At 37.5% G+C, this 17,205-nt stretch overlaps 1 protein-coding gene across 2 annotated transcripts in view; it reads left to right on the top strand.

Annotated features, from left to right (window-relative positions):
• Positions 1 to 467: 467 nt before the first annotated feature.
• Positions 468 to 17,205, top strand: part of tsnare1 (T-SNARE Domain Containing 1) — a 107,624-nt gene continuing 90,886 nt past the window's right edge. For both annotated transcript variants that reach the window (XM_056762683.1, XM_056762682.1), the window contains exon 1: positions 468 to 548. The gene's annotated coding sequence lies outside the window, so the exon portion shown is untranslated. The remainder of the gene's footprint in view (positions 549 to 17,205) is intronic.

Raw genomic sequence — 17,205 nt, 5'->3', positions numbered from 1 at the left:
ACAGTTTTTTTATTATTAAAATATACTACAGATTTTATTCAGTAATCATTATCCTACATCATTTTACATAAAATTCATGTAAAATGTCTCAATATTCATTCTGTGAAATGTTACTCATTATTTTTAGGGAATGATTCTGTTATAATAATTTCTTTATTGACTATCTGGTTGTTTAAACCCAAATGACTCCTTCTTCAGCGCAATGAAAGCAAAGCAGACCTTAAAGAACTGAGAGACTCAGTCAGCTTTCACTTTAATGTATGGAAAAGCTGCAATGAAAATAAATGGTGCCTGAGGCCATCAGACATTCTGCTTTGTGTGTTCCACAAAGAAAATAGTAAATTATGACTCTTCATATCTTCAGAACGACAGTAAGTGTGTTCTTACACTCAAACTACATATCCCATCATCCCCCTGCTTCGTGTCACATGAGCGGCAGCAAGGAGCAGATGGTACAGACTAGAGTCATGTGATGTTGTCAGCCGGGATTGAATCTGAGAGGTTGCCTCTGATGTGAGTGCTAATGCTAAGTGCTCCCTCTGGAAAAGGTAACGTATGAAAACCTGCTTTGTTTAATCGTGCCTGGTTTAAAGCATAGATTCTTTTTTCTGGTATTGTCTCAGGTGAAGGGAAGTGTGTGAGGATGGAGAGAATGGGAGGGGGAGGGTAGGCCAGAGAGGATGCTTCCTCGGGTACCAGCTATCTTCTGAAGCAAGATTCATAGACACAAGTGTGTTTTTATTTGAATAAAATGCGTCAAATAGGTTGTATGGATTGGGATGCATGTAGACATGTTTCATATGTTGAATGTGCAGCGCACTATATTTATGAATTTTAGGTCAATCCCTGTTGCCATTGCAAACTGAGTTGCATTATCTAATTTACTATGGATGTGAACGGGGTCTTTATCTTATAGAGAGCTATTGTGTATGTCTCATCCTCATTCGACCAATCAGATTTGAGTCAATTATTTCTTAAGGCAGAGGTGCAATAATGAGACTCTGTTTTTCTTCTGGGTATATTTGGTTTTGCTGTGGTAGTTGATGCAGTGTCACCGAATGTCTTGCACGTGATGCTAAACTATATTTTCACGCAAACGCCACAGATTTAATTTGCTTAAAATGAAACTGAAGACTGTACTTTATTGTTTCATTGTCGTGTGCTCATGTTTTACAATGAGACAAGTCTTCCCCTGTAAATACTATTTTTACTTACGATTTTCTCTCTGCTGAGATCTAATGAATGAATGAATCCCCTCAGAGAAAACCCAAGTTGTCATTTGCTTTCATGTCATTCTTTGTGAAGGAGTTTATTTAGCTTTACTGCATTGACTTTACTCTATATTGTCAACTGGTTGTTTTGGCAGTGGACTGAATGAGCACACTAAATAATAATCCTACATGGATGGTGCTTAATCTATGCCATTCTGCAATTCTTTACACAAACCACGCATTGCACAGTCAGAGCCATTGAGAGAGAGAGTTCTGCCAATGAGAGTCCAAAACGCTGGAACGTCACGTGATTCATGGAGCCTTCAGAAAGCTCTAGGAAGTTGTGTTTTCTCTTTAAATGCTTTATTTCTTTCATTTTTTATTCATTAAATGGCTCTCATCTTTAAATGGGTTAAAAGTTGTCCACAGTTGGTCCATTTAGTCGCAGCTCCATGCGTAACTAGTAACTTCCTGGAACTATTGAGAGCCTTCATGAACCGTTCCATTTGAGTCAATGAAGTTGACGCAATTCTCTCTTTCAATGGCTCTGGGCATCCGTGGACAGAAGTTAACTTTAAGAGGAGAGAGGATATTGACAACAAAAGAGAAGAAAAGTCATATTTCATCAAGTGTGTGCATTTTTACATTCATAGTTACCTTTGAGTAATATATTTTATATATATATATATATATATATATATATGCCTTTCAAAGGATATCGCATATGATTGTAGTCAAAGCAGATGTTTAAAATGTGTTGTCAGGCAACCCAGTCTCGCGGGAATTTGTGAAATTCTCACGAATTGTAAACCTATTCATTCATGTTCATCAACATGAATTTCCTCTTTTTTTCATGTCACACAGCAAAACCTTTTTTCGTGTCATCAGCACGAAATTTTTCAATACACAGACCGCGTGTGTATGTATATTTATATATTTCTAACCTGATATCAAAAGAAGTCGAAAACCCTTTAGGAGTTGGCTAACCAACACCTTACCTCAACTCAAACCCAAAAATCACAGACGCAAAGGCTAATTTAGCTAAAAATGCTAGTTTCACGAGGTAGCAAAAATGGCTCCCCTAACCCCATCCCTAAACCTAATGTCACAAGGGTAAAGTCATATCATAACAAAACAAACATATAAGATTGTAGGAAACAGGAATTCACACGAATGAGGCACCTTGTAAAATAGGAATAAATTCGCATCAGTTTGCGTTGATATTTATTTATACATATGAAAGATATCGCATATTAAACTACATTTGATGAAAAGTTGTGCTGGGTGACATGAAAAAAGGGGGAATTTCTTGTTGATGAACACAAATTAATAGATAACGGTTTGTGACAATCTGACGAATTCCACATGAGACTGTGTTGCGTCAGGAGTGAGATTTACGTGTTATTTGGATCTTTCCTGTGCCCCTGCTGGTAATATTTATTGCAGATTGGTTTAGCATATATCACGTTTGTTTAAATATGATGAGTTTAAATAGGATTGATTTTGATTAAAGAAATAGACGATACACTATAGAGCAGAGTTGCATTGTAAGTAATGAGACACCAAACATCTCCTCATTTTCCTAATTCAAATCATTCGTATTTTTCTCTCTTCATCGCATCTTATTAAACAAAACCAGCATGGTCTTGATGTCAGGGCAGTACAGTTCACGAACCCCAACATGTCCTCTGGGTCCTTTTTCAAGCTCTCAGAATCACAACTTCAATTTTAAGAATCTGATGAGAAAGTAAATGCTCATGTTCCCTACACCGTTTTGAATAAAATGCAATTACAATATAGCGGTCCACATCTCAGGACCAATTTCCTAATTACACTTAGCCTTGATTAGGTTGAGAAAGCGAGTTGACACAATGGCATCATCATTGAGAAGGCAATTGTCACGTCGCAAAAAATGGTGAATCCTTGGACATCATTTTCAAGCCAATCTAAAGATTATGTTGCGCTCTGGCATACGATTGGGTTGTAATTACTTGATTGCATAAGTAAGTGAGTCGAAATCTGCGTAATTGGACTGCATTATAAAGCAGGCAGTTAGGAAAAAGCCAAGCTGGGATTTCATTTGTGTACTCCTGTAGAAAAAAAGGTTTCACCCAACCAGATAACAAGCCATTTGCTTTAGTGATGTGTGATAATGGGTGGACAAGGGTTTAGATCTAATTAAAGTAATAAGTGTTAAAGAGTTCAAAGTGCTGAAAGATAAGGCCCGGGACACTTGTAGAAGTGCACTCTGTAATAATGATAGAGGTGGCACGATGCCTACTGATATTATTTACTCTTTTAAGCAAGATATGGTATTGACAGTGTGTCCAGACAGTGCTTCCTATTAGTCTATTGTAGCTAACTGTTTGACTGTCTGGCTTACATTGTTTTCTATTCTGCCCTTAAACTGCCCCCTTAGACATGAAGAGGCCTATTGATAATTTTTTGTTCCTTCTTAAATTACAGTGGACTTGCATATGTATTAAGTCTCATAGTACACGAAATAGGAATTTTAACATCAACCTGTAAAGTTGCATTTCAGTGTAGGGCTGTTTTAAGATACAGAACCAAATTTTGTGTTTACATAATATATGTCTGTGCACAGTGCATATTATTTTTTTTATTGTTAAACACATACATGTATATATTTGAGAAACATATAATATATAAACAAAAATAAATGTTTACATACATTCAATTATATATTAAATGCAAATATTGCCTAAATATACACTTGTATGTTTAAGTGTATGTGTTTATAAATACAAATTAAATATGCACAGACATTATTATTATGCATATTAAGGTATTACATTTATTATTATTTAAACACAAACTTTAATTTTGGATGTGATTAATCGTAGAACAGCCCTGTTTCAGTGCTTCTCAATGTTGGGTAAACTACTTCCAAAAAATTAATTTATTAGGATTTTTATTATCAACATTTTATTCAGGATATTCACTTATCAACCTCTCTTAAACACTGCTTTATTTCTTAAAACTGAATTGTTAAACGAATACACAGGTAACACAAGTACATATTAAGTATATGTAATTTAATTGCTTAAAAGTAATCCCAGAATAAGCCCCTACTTGACCCTTTTGTAGGGGAAAAGTAATTTAATAAATGTTTAATTAGTTCCTTAGTAATCTATTACATCCAACACTGGTGCCTCAAACGCCTTAAAGGGACAGTTCACCCAAAAATAAAAGTTCTGTCATCTTTCCCTCACCCTCGAGTTGTTTCTGCATACATTTCTTTTTTTTCTGATGAACACAGAGAAAGGTATGTGCAAGAATGCTTGTAATCAAACAGTTCTTGGTCACTATTGACTACCATAGTATAAAAAATGACTATGGTAGTCAAAAGTGCCCCACAACTGTTTGCTTAGTGCATCCGGAAAGTATTCACAGCGCTTCACTTTTTCCTCATTTTGTTATGTTACAGCCTTATTCCAAAATGGATAAAATTCATTTTTTTCGTCGAAATTCTACAAACAATACCCCATAATGACAACGATAAAGAAGTTTGTTTGAAATCTTTGCAATTTTTTTAAAAATAAAACGTAAAAAGCACATGTACATAAGTATTCGCAGCCTTTGCTCAATACTTTCTTGAAGGACCCTTGGCACCAATTACAGCCTCAAGTCTTTTTATGTATGATGCTACAAGCTTACTCACCTATTTTGGGGCAGTTTCTCCCATTCTTCTTTGCAGATCGGTGCACAGCCATTTTCAGATCTCTCCAGAGATGTTCAATCGGGTGTAGCGCTGTGAATACTTCCCGGATGCACTGTACATTCTTCAAAATATCTTGATTTGTGTTATACATTGCAAAGAAATTTACAAAGCAGATTTTTCTAGTACTGTAGTCAATGGTGGCCAAAAACAGTTTGGTTACAAGGATTCTTCCAAATTTCTTTCTCCGTGTTCATCAGAATAAAGAAATGTAAACTGATCCGGAAGAACTTGAGAGTGAGTAAATCAAGACAGAATTTTCATTTTCGACTGAACTGTTCCTTTAAACCACAGTTTACATTTTTGGAGTCATTCACATTAGCCTACAACATTAGCATTATATATAAGCATAACATGAACATTAGCATTAGATATCCAAACGATTCGATCACAATTCGCTAGATTTTTGTCCCCTCATACGATTAGAGGAACCCATTGATTTGATCATATTAGCTGAGTAATTGATTGTAACTGGTTATTAACCTCTAAGAACTTTGTGTCCAGTGCACCATTGCACGAGGACAGGCCTTAATCACTCACAAATGGCAGCCATTAATGAGATTAGTTCCTGGTTCTGCTTCATAACTTTATTTGTTCCAGGAGGCATTGACAAGGGCATCCAGATGCTGAAGTTTACTTTTCTGTGAATTGATTCTCCCTCTGTAAAACCAGATTCTCTGTCATCGTGATAAATGGAGTCCCTCCGAATGTAAAGCACAATAAATATCACTTTTTAAGTATTGCGCGATAACAGGGTTTTGAGCACATTTCTGAAAGTGCATGAGATATCATCTCACAAAGCATTTTCTGGCTCTGATTATAGATGAGATTACTGGAGATATGACACAGAAACCTGCTCTGCATGAGTATGTGTTCTACACATACTGCGAACTGTATTTCAGTGTTTAGCTGCAGCGGTTATTACATTCATAGAATAACTGCAGCAGAGGAACACTTTGTTATCCGATAACTCTTGAAGGGAACCATAATATACAGTAAAGGGAGCCAAAGACGAAAATAGTTTCTGCTCATTATCAGATGCCGCATTGGAATGACACAGAATTTGACAGGTTATGGAAAATAATGTGACTCATCGATGACAGATTTTACCATCTGCCACATTACGTCAGAAAGAATCACCGGCACATCCATTCTTAAAACAGATATCCGTGTGATGTCATTACCTGTGCTAATGAGCACCTGTATTTCTAGCACATGTTTGCAACTCAGAAAGTACTCTGAATTAGCTTATAAAGTGTCATGCTGTGCTCCACACACAGCACTGTATATGAAATTCCCAGCCAAAACGATCTCGTGTGTGTCCTTCTCTATGTCATTTGGGTCACGGGTATGTTGGATTGTGGGAAACCCATCACCAGGATGTACTATAGCTGTAGGGTGAAACATATGTGGTGTGGGGAGAGAACCAGAAGGCTGGAACTTGGAGGTCCAGTGTACCATCTGTTTTCCTCCCCTTCATGAGCCAGGGAGCCCTTGGAGCTCATAGCAAGAGCAGCTTTCCCCAAGTCCAAGCCTAAAACAGCTTGAAATCCCAAAGGGGGGTCATAATCATGTCCAACACTGGCAGCCAAAACAGCCTTTGGTCCTGTTTAAATGTCTACATATCATGTGCCACGTTGTCTCGTGAAATGAAGATACTGTGACACTGACATTATGCTAAAACCAAACGGTATTAATTTCACTTCAGTGTTCCCTCTAGGATTTTGTGAAGCTGTGGCGCTGCATGGCGACGTCATACGCTAATTTACACATTCGTTGTCACCACAAGCGCGAAAAGTAACGTCTGTATTTACTAAAATTCAAAGTATTTAGTAATATAAATGTTGCTAATGCTTCATTAGTATTAAAACATTGCAACATTACAAGTATCTTTTAACATTAAAAGATGAATTATTTCCCGGTTGAAGTGGGAATGATCAAATTTCCGAGAGCGCGCGAAGTAGGCTAAATTTGCAGTTGAAGATCAGTTTTCGATTTTACTCTCTGAACGTTACATACACCAGCACTTGTCATTTACATATTTTCTGTTTCTGTTGTCAGTTCTCTTTTATAACCAAGACACAACACATAATTAAAATCAATCAATCTGACATTTTGGCTATATTCCGTCACACAGGGCATGTTCACACAACCTCTGTCTTCGTAACCATTTGCTTATTTACAGACGAACTGTGTGCGTGCTTATATATCCTTACAGTTGAAACGGTGGCATTGGTTTTTTGCTCACAAGCCGGTGTACTGAAATTTCATCCTACCCCTTAGATATCCTACCAGGCATGCGCACATCAATATAACGTCATTTTTAGCGCTGTAAAATCATACTACCTGTTTATTTAATACTGCTATGACAATCTGCTTGTGTAGTATGTAGAAGGATGTATTACATTGAAATTTCTTAAAATGGCAACAGTTCATTATTTTTTTTTAATGTTACTATATTTACCTTAGTACCCCATGAGTTATTAGTCACATTAATATACCAAGTAAGTACCCCATCCTTTTAAAGAGGTTACTCTCGATTTAAGAAGACCTAAATGTTATTATTTACTGAAACATATCATACTCGCAAAAATGCTGAAACACTGCCGTTAGCTTTCCCACAAACCAAAACAAACTAGCATGCAAATTTTATTTGGTGCCAACATGACGAGTCTAATTTGTGTGAAAAAAAATGGTCTGTGATTTTGTCTGCTGTGTTAGAATGTGCCTAATATTCTTGTATTTGTCATACAATTTCTACATCGTGTGTGTTATATATAGGCACCCAGACTTCACCTCTAGTCTCTCTTTGTAACGCTGTCCTATTCTTGTACACTCTTGGTGTTGAGAAAGCTTTTCATCTGATCTCCCCATTTTGAAATTGAACCGAAATGAGTAAGACTGGGTTTAGCCCCTGAGCGTCACATCACGTCTTTTTTGATCGACTTCACTGCCCAAAATACCCTTGACAACAATCATGATTATGACTAAACTTGTAGATAGTATGTAATGTCGTTTCGGTCCATGCAACTGCATGCTTTCTCTAGCCTCACTATTAAAGGCCTGGTTACCTGCAGTGGTACCATGTGCTGTGTGGGTTAGTGCTTATGTTTACTAATGTTTTTCATGTCTTTAGTTTGCTGTTAGCATGTTTATGCAGTTTAACCCTTATTGTAAAGTAGCATCTTTCTTTAAAAGGGTGGTTTACCCCAAAATAAAAATGTCATCCTTTATTCATGAGGTTTAAAACCTGTATATGACTCTTTGTTCTGTGGAACAAAAACACATTTTGAGAAATGTTTCATGCTCCGAATGTCAAAGTGTTGTTTGGTTACCAACATTCTTCAAAATATCTTCTTTTGTGTTCTGCAGAAGAAAGTCATACAGCTTCAGATTGAGAGAAGAAAATATTTTCCGTTTTGGGCATAGTTTAATTGTTGCGTTTTAAGCTGTTTTTTGAACATCCTGCAAATAATATACTTCTAAAATGCTGTGTCAAGTTATAAATAATCCAACCTTTAAAAACATGTTTTCAGACCCTTGTGTTCTGTTATATTTCTTTGTACTTCGTCTAGCTGTTTGTCGTATGTTAACGCCCTCCACACCTAAAATGTTTCCAATCAGTATCAGGTAAAACCAGCTCCAACCTCATTATACAGATGATTACATTTATTTATAAAGGCAAACTGAATAATCAGTTTTGAGAAGAATAAGAAACCCTTCAAAAACATCACAATAATAAAGAAGCTGAAGATTACATTTGTTGGGAACACGCATATAAATAAAAAGTATAGATTGTATGACATTTAAAGGGACGAAAAATTCTTTCATTTACTCACCCTCGAATGATCCCAAAACTGCAGGATTATTTTGTTCTGTCGAACACAGAAGATATTTTGTTGAATGTGGGAAACCAGTTTCGGTGCAAAATAGACAACGATAGTACTACTATAGCAGTCAATGGTACCCCAGAACAGTTTGATTAAAAGCATTCTTCCAAATATCTTTCTTTGTGTTCAGCAGAACAACTAAAGTCATACAGGTTTGGACCAACTTGAGGCAGAGTAAATGATGACAGAATCTTAATTTTGATGCCTTTAAGTGATTTAATATAAAGTCTTCTGTTAAGCGCTTAAAAGTAAATGTAAATATTTGTGTTTGTGTGCTAGAAATTGTGTCTATTCCCTTTGGTTTTGATGCTTTATTAGAAGCAACAGCGTCCGCCCCTGAAGTCATGTATAATCGTAGCTACACAAAGCTCACAGACTTTGCTATTCTGGAACACAGAAGCGAACAATGGCTGCATGTGACTATTTCAGACTTTGATCGTATGCAAATGGTTTGTTGGTTGCGGGCTGCGGGCTGCGCTCGGCTAAGGGCAAATTGGCCTCGCATTTAAAAACTTTCCATCCATGAAGGCTTTGTCAGTCTTCCATTCACAGCCAAACTGGAGAAGTGCCTTTGGATCCCAGGTGACTCATTTTAAATAAATGATGAGGCAGAACATGTTGATAAAGCCAAATGACACGTAAACAGCAGAGCCAGGCTTCCTTTATGACACATTTAAATGCACAGAAGGGATGATTGAAAAGAAAAAGAGAGAAAAGAGCTTTCAGTGTCATCGAAACAAAGAGTGAAAGTGTAGGATGTGTGACCAGTAGGCTTTAATGCACTCTCAGAAATTAAATCATTAATGTCCACCTTTCTAATAGAAGGTTACTTCAGTCTGCTTTTGCCATGAGGACAGGCTGTGGTTTTAAGCGTTATTGATACCTGACCCAGCAGTCTTCTCATCTTATAAATTTCACAATATCATCAAAAACAAAGCAGTTTTTTTAATACAGCACCTGGCCTTATGGAACCAGCTGTGGAAATAAGACCCAACTTAAGGACGTTTTGTATTTGCTCCACTACACAAAACACTGAGGCTGAAATGTGTTGACAAGGTTTATAGGTGTATAAAACGTTTATAGGGGCTAAATCGCAGATTTTTCCTTTTCTTTCTCGCGTTTAAAAAGGCATCTTGTACATTTCGATTCTGTTCTGAAATGCATTGGTGAATTGGCTTGAACAAATAATTGAGTTGCAGTTTTGTGTAGTTTCAAGTATGTGTTCACTTCGGCATAATTGACCTGATGAAACTTAAAGGAACAGTTCACCTAAAAATAAAAATTCTGTCATCTTTTCCTCGCCCTCAAGTTGTTCCAAATCTGTATAAATGTATTTGTTCTGATGAACACAGAGAAAGATATTTGAAAGAATGCTTGTAACCGAACAGATCTTGGCCACCATTGACTATCATGGTAGGAAAAATTGGTCTTTATGTTGAACACAAAATAAGATATTTTGAAGAATGTAGGAAAGTAAACAGTTGTGGCGCACTTTTGACTACCATTTTATTTTTCCTAGTATGCCAGTCAATGGTAGCCAAGAAGTGTTTGGTTACAAGCATTCTCTCAAATATCTGTCTCTATGTTTATCAGAACAAATAAATGTACACATATTTGAAACAACTCAGGGGTGAGTAAATGAGGACTGAGTATTGAAATGTCTGTATCTTATAACTGCTTAACTGTAAATTACTGAGAGGGTAAACTTAACATTTTCATATCTATATACACAATTTTTTATCGTCTTCATATTTAGCAAACCAATTGAATTGCAAAAAAGTTACCTGCGGCAGATACTCACACTATAGTCAGTTCACACGGTACCTGTTCAAAAACAACTAGTTTCCATACGGCCATCTATATGCAGTAGCTCTTAAATAAAATGTTTAATAAAAATACTTTACATGACTGAATGTCATTTGACCTCAGGTTGTTCCAAGTCTGTCTGACTTTCTTTCTTCTGCAGAACACAAAAGGAGCTTATCGAATGAATACCCGGTTGGGTGAAATCAATACATTGGCTGTACATCATGACTCACTTTAACACCTATTAAAGCAGCCAAGAGTGTCAGCAAAAAGGTATTTGCAGCTCGCTGATCATTGTCCAAGTGCTGCCCGATTGATTTTAGTGGAAAACAATCCAATATTTAGGCAATTTTACAAGATAATCAGGCAGGCCGTCATTAGTTTTCCTGGGTGTGTTCATGCAGTGCCTGATGCCACAATTGTACCGTAATTAACTACATGTTTGGACGTTTTCAACTAAAACGTATCAGTGTCGGGGACACTTATGCCGACATTCCTGGGTGATATATTAACCATGAAAGCGAGTCATAATCTACTATCATTGTGTTTTATTCACCCAATACATCTTTTAAATTCCTCCGTAAATGTTTTGCATACTGCACGTCATCCTTGAAGGATTTAAATAATGAAAATTCGCCAAAATATCAATAATTCTTTCTGCAATTTCAGTTTTGCTTTCCCTTGCTTTTTTCACATATAGACTTCCAACTAAAATTACACTCGTTAGCAATGGCACTAATGTTGAAGCTGAAGGCACGAGATGAACTTTGCGTGATGCGTGATCTGTAATTATGACTTTTAATACCTGGTGTGTGTTAAATATTCCTATTCTACTGCTTATGCACAGAAATATTCTCACAAGTGCTTTTGACCTTGCCTTGTGTGTTAAACAATACTGCCTAGAAGATAATCACCTCCGGCACAAAAAGCAGATGCAGGCTAATAATTTTCTCATTGTATTATTTTCAAAGCCACGTATTTCCCAGACCCCTTGTTACACGCTGATTGCGTGGGAAATTGTGTCGAGCTATCCTTGGATCTCAATGGAATCCTGTTAGGGAATTCACAGCAGGGTAAGAACTTAAGATACAGAGATTTCATAGAGCTCGAGCATCCTTCCCTTCATCTTTAAAGAGAGAGTTCACAACTGTTTGCTGTCCCACATTCTTCAAAATATGTTCTTGTGTGTTCATCAGAACAAAGAAATGTATACAGATCTCGAACGCGAGTAATTGATGACAGAATTTTTCTTTTTGGGTGAAATATCCCTTTAACACACTTGTTCGAATGGCCTCGTGTCGAAATGGAACCCCTAGAGTTGTGCCATTGTTTCGTGGCTTCTTCGTACAATTTAAAGAGAAAATACGACCTTGTGCACTTTGTAAACAACCGTTGAGCGGTGAGTCATTGGTTTTGCCACTGCTTGCTTATTTAAACTACACAGGGATTCTTAAGGAGGGAAAGATTGTACATGTAAGCATGCACCACAAAGAAAAGAAGCCCTTACTACCTCCTATTGGCGGAATTAAGAAGTCTTGATGTCTAAATGACGCTCATGGCGTGTGGTAAATGTGCCAACGCTGTGAAGTGCCCGATGGGGGGGAGAGGGTTTGATGTAAGAATGTTGAATTACTCACTCATACAAGCTCACCCTCAGGACTTGGGCCTCAAACCAGAACCCGCACGGAGGATGACCGCTCCATCTGATAGGTGAGGTTATTTTAGGGAAGAACTTGGCCATTTATCTCAATTATGAGTTTTCCTTATTTGTGACAGGGCAATTGTAGTGTCTAAATTTGTGTGCGTTTGTCCTTCACTCTCTGGTTTTGGATGCGAATGTCAACACCATTCGAGAAAGGACTCGGTTCTAGAGAGATTGACGCTTTTAAAATCAAACAAGTAATCCCGCTGTTTACACAGACTACAAAGTGAGAGCCCTAAAACAAAATCCATATTTGACAATGTCAAGCCGAAACGTGAGGTATCAAACTCACTTATACTGTTTTATGTGTTTAAATGCGGATACACTTTGCATTGTTGAATCGGCACACCTGATTTGATGGTTCTAAACAGTCTCTGGGCAGATCGAAAGCGGCGCATCTGACATCCGTAATGCCTGTAAATCACTCCGTAAAAATGTGGATTACAGGCTTGGAGACTGTGCACTACTGGTGTTTACGGACTCTTGGAGTAACATGCGCACACAAAACCCTCAGGTGGGTACGCTGGTCTCGGACTGTGCGTGTCTGAAATAAGCAGGCCAGGCATGTGACAGCAATGGCTCTGACTGCTCGGTGTCGTGCTGTGCTATGCCTCTCTGTGGTGATAATGGGAGATGGGAAACGGAGTGAGGGGGACAAATTCGGAATGAGAGCATAATATGAAGCATTCTGTCGGCACCCTATAGGCGTGCACAATCCTGCAGGGCCTCTGATGGCTGTATTTATTGCCGGCCCCCTCCACCGCCCCTCTGATAACACGCATTGACAAACTCTCCCTCCCACACTTGCTCAACACACACACACACACATGCAAACGGCTGAAGACACTTCAGTGGGCAGCTGTGAGGTGACATGTAAGACCCCCTCTTTCCCGTCTCCGATGCTTTCTCTTTCTCACCTCTTTCAGGTTTTCAATCTTGTGTAGGCTTTTGTTCGCTATTCCAAATACTTTTTTCTGCAAGGACAATTTTATTCATTGATTTGTTATTCATCGATTCGATTTAGTTTTATGGAGCTTTTTCCGTAATGCATATTGTTCCAAAGCATCTTTACAGAAAATCGTGCTTTACTATTAACAGGTCTTTAATAACTTGAGAAAGAAATCTGTTCGCGTGCCCATTTTTCCAGCAGTTGCTCGTCCTGGGCATGTTTTTCATGAAATACGTACATACATACAAACATACATATATGCTGATGAGGGCTCAGTTCTGCAGCCAGGATTTTTTAGTCCAATCACAAGAACCATAAATGCCTCATTCCTAACGCTTTATAAAGATTTCATGCCATGAACCTGGCAAAATTCATTGATGAGGTGAGTTTCTTTGAGACAGCTTTGAACACAATGACTTCCAGGTTTGGCCAGTTAGATTTTAGGTTTTTTTTTAAGTTTTAAGATTTTAAATTCTTAAAATATTTTTTCATATTTTTTCACACCAGAAAAGGCTGAAATATTTTTTTTTTATTTGATTCAGTCTCTATTAATTTAATATTACTTTTACTACTATTGTTTAAATAACTAAGAATTCCCAAATGCATTTATTTTTGTTTCTCTTTCTCTCAGCACTCTCTTTATTTTAATGACAGCGGTTCTTTATTTTTCCATGTTGTATTATATTTTTTTTTTTTGATTTTTTCATTTACGAATAAAAGGTCTGTTATTATTATAACCTGATCATAATTATTTGCTATTCATTTTAGAGGGTCACTTGAACAACACTTAGGGCCAGATTTACTAAACCCGGCAGAAAATCGCAATTTCAAAAATGCATAGATGGGAGTGAAAATTTCAGTGTGTGATTTTCTAACACAGCACAACATCTCATTCCCATGATGACCAACGCAATCTACCAAATGTTGCACAAAATAACGTATGGTAGTGATGCTGATAATCCGCGGGTTGGAAGGACTAATTGATAAAAATTTGATTTATTTTGTATGGGTAGCGGGCGGATAAGATAAATGATTAATAAAGAAAATATAAACACTATTTATAATGTAAACATCTTTAAAGTCCCAGTGGAATTAAAACTGACAATTCGTATTTTTTCATTAGATATTGCAGCGTTTATTGTTAATAGTTTATCAATGTGAGTCATTTTCATTTTTAAGTGCATGTACAATCATAATCTTCAGAATGACGGCTTGGTGGAGCATCCGTTAGCTCCTCCCCTTCAACTGTCAGTCCGCTCCAAGCTTCAAAAACAGCTGGTTTTACACATCCAATCGATTCGCAGTGAAAAAAACAAATCACCCTCACTAACTTTCTCCTTTGAAATTCCTTTTCACTTGGAAATGTGTCCGAATACAGAAGTAAAAACGATCGCATCTTCCAAAACAATGTAGAAGTTCTCTGGTTACTTAAAAGCAAAACAAGCTTCTTGAAGAGTTTTTCTCATTTATCTACAAATAAAAGAATGCAAACTGATACGCGCCACAGATCCCCATCTAGCAGCTCAGATGGAGAGATGGATGATTTATTTTTAATAGGGAATTCGGTTGACGTTAGAGCTCATCACTAGCGCAGGGTTTTAGACGTGATTTTTTTACGTTAAATAAGGCGCAAATACAAGTACAATGATAAGCGCAAACCTTAATAAATCACCTTGTGTGATTCATTTCAATTGTCTCCTGCCATAAAGCTTGCTTCTGAAGAGGAAACTCCTGCAAATGCATATGCAGTAAGATCCGTCTCAAAAATCATCTGTGTTCAAGCCATTACAGCGCACATTTCTACAGCATGTCTTTAGTAAATACCGAGAGCAGTTTGCGCTGCTGCAAGCTGTTAGTAAATCTGGCCCTTAAGCTTTTTCAAACAAAGCCTTTAGCGACCTTTACTAATGCCGTGGTCAGACTAGATTTTGAGCATGTGATTCCTCAATCATTTACACTCCTGTACTAAGGGGTCACAGCACATGACACGAATTCCCAGCTCAGAGTTAAGCCGATATCACACTGTTTTTGCTCCATTGACTTCCGTTCATATGCATGCGAATGCGACAGATCGTAAACACAAACTTCTGCTTCATAGTTGCGCATGCCGCTGCGTTCCAAAGATTGGTGAACTCTCACCTGCGAATTCGCATCACGTGAAGACGTGTAACCAGAGGAATTCGTCACGGCGTGACCTTTCTCTCCTCAGGTCGTGACCCTCCTCCAGTCTTGCACTTTCCTGCTCCCTGCACGTAAATGCTGTTGGATACAACCAATATTTGCGAGCTCAAACTCCAATCTGACCGGGGCTTTAACCAAACTTGAACTTTGCTACGCAACGAAATACAAAATATCTTTGGTGGGCTTGCGTTTCCGGTCTGACGCATTCGCATACATATGAACATTTTTGTGAAGACACTTGTTAGGTTCTTTCTGTCTCGACCTGTCCATAGTTAAGAGAGGGATTGACAGGTGTCTAATTGTGAATGACAGACTGATCAACCTGAGTTAATCAGCCGCTCTGTCTCATATACGAGTGACCTGTCAGTCAGAGCCGCTGCAAGTCCAGAACGACATGAGACCCTGAGCTTCCATCATTATCTGGAGTTGGAAGTCATTTAATGAAACTTGTTGAATTAAAATCTGAGAAATAACTTGTGTTATATTCAGTGTTAAAGAAAAGTGGCATGTTGCAAAGTGTTGGACGAAATGATAAATGACAACAGCATTAAAAATCAGAAGTTTATTTCTGTAAACTGTGCGAAGCAGCAGAGGGTTTATTTGTTTTGCGAAAAAATAAAGGCAATATACCAATATTAACTTAACATAAAAATAATGTCAAAAGTAAATATCCCTTAGGATATCCTAGTGAGTGAGCAGGAAGCAGAAAAAACATTGTCTGGGCTCCAAATCAAGAAGCAACGGGATTGTTTATTGCTGCCGAAAGTAATTAATCTTCTTGCTGTATGGAAATGAATCTGATTATTTGGCCACGTGACCCAACAAATTTGATCTTACGTCTCATGCCTCCTGCAGGCTTGTCCACTTCGCCCACCTTAACTCTCCTCTGCTTTAAGCAGAGATGTTTGTCAGTATCATCATTGTTTGTGATTATCATTATTTTGCTGTAAGGCCTAACAGGTTCCTCACACTTGTATAGTTGCATATCATATTTGGATAAACATTTACAGAAATCTCATATCATTCAATTTTCATACTTTTCATCTTCTAATTGCTTTAACTAGTCTAATAGGGGATGCAGAATGGACTGAGTCAACTCCAAAATGAATTACTTGAACAAATACCTCCTATTTTAATCAGTCACTGACAAATGTTCGTAGTGCAGATGCTTATATTGTGTATATTTGTATTATTTGACAGTCAGTAACCCAGACAAGTTTAATCATTACACAAACATCACAGGGCGCTAACAACATTGACTAAATCGAGCAATCGGACTTTTAAATCAGGATTATTTCATTTGATCTAAGATGTGGCCCAAAAGGTTTTTAAAAAGCATTTATATTAATGCATATGGCAGGTACTTTAATCCAAAGCATCTGTGTTGGTTGGGACTAAACCTATGACCTTGAGCTGTTAGCAGCAGTTGAGCTACAAAATTACAATCATAGATATTGTCAGAGGTAATCTTTCAAACTAATCAGCTCTCAGAATGACTTCAGTGCATCATCAATCCTTGTTGTTAATGCAACAGGTGGGTAGAGACTCCCAAACAAAACCTTAATGGATTCTGAATTATTGAAGACCTTAAGAATGAATTAAATGACTATTTGAAGCTGTCGAAAATAATTTATCTTCATGAAACATTGACGTTCCTGTACAAATGTGAATAGTTGGCCCTTCGTTTACTGTATCTGTCTATCTCCATGTTCTTACTGACCGCAGTA

This window comes from Triplophysa dalaica, chromosome 12 (assembly GCF_015846415.1).
Source record: "Triplophysa dalaica isolate WHDGS20190420 chromosome 12, ASM1584641v1, whole genome shotgun sequence".
Taxonomy (NCBI): Eukaryota; Metazoa; Chordata; class Actinopteri; order Cypriniformes; family Nemacheilidae; genus Triplophysa; species Triplophysa dalaica.
Note: the sequence above shows the minus strand (reverse complement) of the source record. Positions and strands in the feature narration are given on the sequence as shown.